Here is a 4,539-nt window from a genome sequence, read left to right on the forward strand (position 1 = left end):
AGCACTGCTTGTATTTTGAGTGGGCATTGTTAGGTTGGCCTCGGGGCAACGGGCGGGTCGTGTTGGAAAATGGGTGTGAACAGTTCGAAGAGCTACTTGAGGCCTAGGAGCTTGCAAAACAGCAGTATTGTGAAAAGTTTTGCACCTTTCTTCGCAGCTTGGAGGGTGTCTTGGCATGACATCCTACTGAACATTGTGTCCGTAGCTGTTAGACTACTAGAATTGGTCCTAAGCATGCAGAGAAAAGTGTTGGGGGAAAAAAAAAAGTGTGCACGCCACAAAGATATGAGCGTAGCGCACGAGAGTGTTTTACTAGGACGAGATTTTGCTGGGATATGGAGGGCATTGTGATTGATGTAAATCACTTCGTAAATAACTTTGGTACAAGTAACGCCAACTGGGGAACTTGAAATGGTTGCCTTAAATGAACTAAATTTGTGACCGATATGGAAACTTGGAAGGAATAAGAAATCCTTCAATTAAGCTTTATAGTGATATTCAACTGGTACAAATACATCATTAAAAAAAAGCAGTTTCACTTGGGAAAACAGATTAGTTAGCCCATGTCTAAAGTTCTGTTATTTATGTATTTTGTAGAGCTCCTTTGTGAACTTTTTCAAATTTCTGAATATTAGTCTTTTTATAGGTCCCGTATTGCAGCAGTCCAGTCTAATATTAGCAGGACGATAGATTTGTATGTAGGCCATTATTAGCAGTGGTGTTACCCAGATTTACCTCACGGCTCTTCTAAAAAAAATTATGAGAAGTGTTCAGTGTAGCATGTTCAATGTGTTTAGTTCAACTAAGATTGTTGCAGATACACAGCCTTGTACATCTATCGGGAAAGACCAGACAGAAGTGTTAGAAAGGTTCGGGAACTTAAAAAAGGTATTTCCTTCCAAGTTAACTCTATGGGTGTGCCAATATTCAGCATTTGAAATATGAATCTAATAATTTTTTCTATTCAGTTACAGAATTCGCTTCTCAGAATTGCCAAATATTCTGTTGCATTCAAAAATCAGGGATAACATTTATTGGAGTCTCGGTGGAGGAAGACCCACGCGTGCGAGGATTGTTCCGAGTCTTGTGCAAAGCAGCTGCTGAGGCTTCAGAGAGACAAGAGTTCCACTCCAAAGGCATGAAGCAGCAATAACTTCCCAGTCATTCATTTTTTTATTAGACCAATATCATCTTGTTTACTTCTCTTTAAACCAAGGGCAATATTGCATATTGCTGCTTCAATTAGTGGAAAACTCGATGTGCATATAGTGTGCATATAGTGAGGGTGACGGGCTGTCTTGGTTTAATGCTGGCATTGTTATGGTGCACCAGGTAAGAGACGGAAGTTATCATTTACAAGCTCCTAGCATTATGTGCAAGTTTTAATAATGTAATTAAGCCTTTGTTACCAGACTGACTTCACACAAACTTCGTGGCTATTTCACTTTTTTTTTATAAATGAGAAAATATTCTATGTGATTTTGATATACTAACAATTTTTTTAATAGTTGTTTTTGATTCCATTTAAGAATTTCACAGTTCAAGGCCCCTAGTTAAGTTTCATTATTGTGAGAAAACGACTATTTTTCAGGGGTCTAAAAATTCATTTCTTGTTGCCACCACTATGCTGCATAAATGCTAAGAAGAGCAGTTGCTGCTCAGACAAAAAATTGAGCCATTCCACTTCAAGCATCCATTCCAAGTTGGATGACCAGGGAAGCTGTAGCACATAAAACAGGATTAGACAAGGGTACATGTATTTATTTTAATCATTTGGTAATGATAGCGACGATAGTTTTGCGATTACTGTGATATACACTGTTTGTTTCAGTTACAACCTTGGACAACCTTTGCCAAGGTTAAATTTATACATGACTGTTTTGAGTAGTTCAGTGACTTGGGTTGGTGTGGCACTTCAAACCAAACTCTTCTAGCACAAACTGAGTCATCTATTGTCTGGTTTTGAAATGTCCGCACTGAAGTCTGCAACGATAATCACAGGGGTGGTGTCATCACAGCTAAGCCATGCAAAGTGGGTGGCCATGAACTTCTCAATATCACACTTGGGTGTATCTGGAGATATATACACAGTGGATATGAAATTTTGTTTTTCGTTTGTACGGCATAGACATCCCCACAGTCGGTGGCATTGTTCGTTTGCAAGTCAAGGGTGTATGGTTGTACATACATATTGTCCTTAATGCATATGGCAATGCCTCCTGCTCGTGAGTCCATGTGCTGTTGACAAACGATTCCAGTATACCCATCGACTTGAAGCAATGCATCTTGAATGATTTATTTCATTATTATTATTATTATTATTATTATTATTATTATTATTATTATTATTATTATTACGGGCGGAGTGCTTGAAGCCTGCTTCACCTTCGCCGCGGGTCGGCTCGGTAGTGCACTACCTCCGTGATCGGTCCACGCTCACCTTTGTATTGTTGACACACAAATATAAGTGATACTTGCAAAACAACTAATGCATAAGGAAATCCACTATATACGTTTCGTGGATAAATGATGCAAGAATGCCTTTTGTGAGCAGTGGTCATTATATAGTTTTTTGTGAGCAGTGATATAGTTTGTACACAATACAACTCGTGTATGTCTTTCCATAGCCATGCGCTATCGTGCTGCAGCGACCTCATATCTCGGTCATAAATCGGGTTAGCTGTTAGCCTAACCTTTATTAGGCCCCGGAAGTTTGAGTGGCGCCCTCTCGCGTACGATGGCAGGTGGAAAACTACGCCACTCCGGTGCTACTTGAAGGAAGCATTACTCGGGTCGGTCGACCTGCTCTGCTCGAGTTTTCAAAAACGTCGTGACTCTTGCAAGTTTGTTGGTGCTACAGGGAACGGAGTATTCCAGAACGCTATTCCCATGCGAAATCGAGCGAAGTCGCCGTTGCAACAAAGCTTAGTGTGGGTTGCTCCTGGAGTCTTCAGCTAGCCATCAATGTGTACACGTGCGTATGCGGCGTGGTTGTGGTGCATTTATGATAGCTTGCCAACCAGTTTTTGACGACGAACTGCAGCATTGGGCCTTCGGCTGCAGTGTCCGCGCTGTAATAAAATCAGGTTTGCGTGTTTGGTCAGTCGCACGCTCCACTGGCCACAGATATTTAGTTTTGTTGCCGCGCATTCGCGAAAGACGTTTGAGGCCGTTCTCAAGAAACTGAATGGTCTCTGCGGTGCGTTAATGCAGTCAGTGCGTCTAGCGGAATTAGAGCAAAATGTGGCATTAGGGTAACTGACAGATCAGCGGCGTTAAATGGGCCAGCTGGATACAAGCCGAACGTGCTCAGAAATCGCGAAGTGTGAAAGCAGAAATTGTGTCGTTTAGTTAGTGTTGGGGCTCAGGTTTGTATGACATGCTTCTTCCGCTTACGATAGACATATTCTCCGCTTTTCATATAAAGAGTTTTGTTAAGAAAGAGTTATCTGAACCCGCATATAGTGAACTAACGGATATAGTGAAAAATGTCAGTTTCGCCCTAAGGGCGAAGCAATGAATGCGATAGCAACACAGCAATGTCATACGAAGTAAGGTGAGCGGCTTTGGTAGCAATATGAATTGTAGTAAACATGAGCTGATTAAGTAAGCAGGTGTGCTGCGGCGTAAGTAGACCGACATGAAGAGAGACTCGATGACCACGAGAAGGCGCGTGTGAAACGGTGGTGTGGATGAGAAGCGCTTCCCGTGGGCAGCGCGTGCGAAGGGACACACCTGTAGCGCTGCACTGCCGATCCGGGCAGCATTGCGTGTGTAGCGTGCGTTGGAAAATGTGGCCCGACTATTACGAACTGAATGAACAAGCGCGCACAAACACGAAGAGATCACACTGAATGACAGCAGACAACGACTGTCAAAACGCTGGCAGCAAGCATACGCCGCAGCGGGCGAAGGTACGTGCGGTCTATCGCTTCAACGGAAACTGAGCGGCGAATGCACTTAAAGGTCAGAGCCGTGTGGACATAAGAGACGGTGCGAGCGAGCGACGAGCGCGGTTGTTGGCAGAGAAGTGCGCCCCCCCCCCCCCCCCCCCTTGCTCCCTCCGGCGCTGGCTTCCTGCTTCCTTGCTTGCGCGTGGGAGATTGAGTGCGTTCGCTCTCCGTGATAGCGCGCGTCTCCGCACGCTTCCTCTCGGGCATACGGCGCGCGGCGAAGATTTTATCTATAGGGAACCTCACGGCGACGGCGACGCCGACGGCGACGACGACGCCGACGGCAGAAATCCGGTTCAAGTGTCCATATAATTGCTATCGCAATAAAAAAAAACGCTGGCTGGGGAGGGCTGTTTATTTAAACGCGAACGATAGGTTTGCCGGCGTAAAGTATTCACCTACACGCTGCTCTGCAGGAAAGGTAACAGAGGGGACACGGGCCCTAGAAAAGTGTTTCTCAAACTTTTTCAGTACGTGACTTCTTTCAGTAGTAACACGCCTACCATGACCCTGATAAGCCTTCTGAAAATTGTTTTTTTTTTCATTGATGCAGATACATTTACTTTTAGTTTGTTTAAAAGGCAAC

At 44.0% G+C, this 4,539-nt stretch overlaps 1 pseudogene; it reads left to right on the top strand.

Moving 5' to 3' along the window:
- The first annotated feature begins 2,297 nt into the window (after window positions 1-2,297).
- LOC119432092 (U2 spliceosomal RNA) lies at window positions 2,298-2,439 on the top strand (annotated as a pseudogene).
- Window positions 2,440-4,539: the final 2,100 nt, after the last annotated feature.

The sequence above is a fragment of the Dermacentor silvarum genome, chromosome 10 (genome assembly GCF_013339745.2).
Source record: "Dermacentor silvarum isolate Dsil-2018 chromosome 10, BIME_Dsil_1.4, whole genome shotgun sequence".
Taxonomy (NCBI): Eukaryota; Metazoa; Arthropoda; class Arachnida; order Ixodida; family Ixodidae; genus Dermacentor; species Dermacentor silvarum.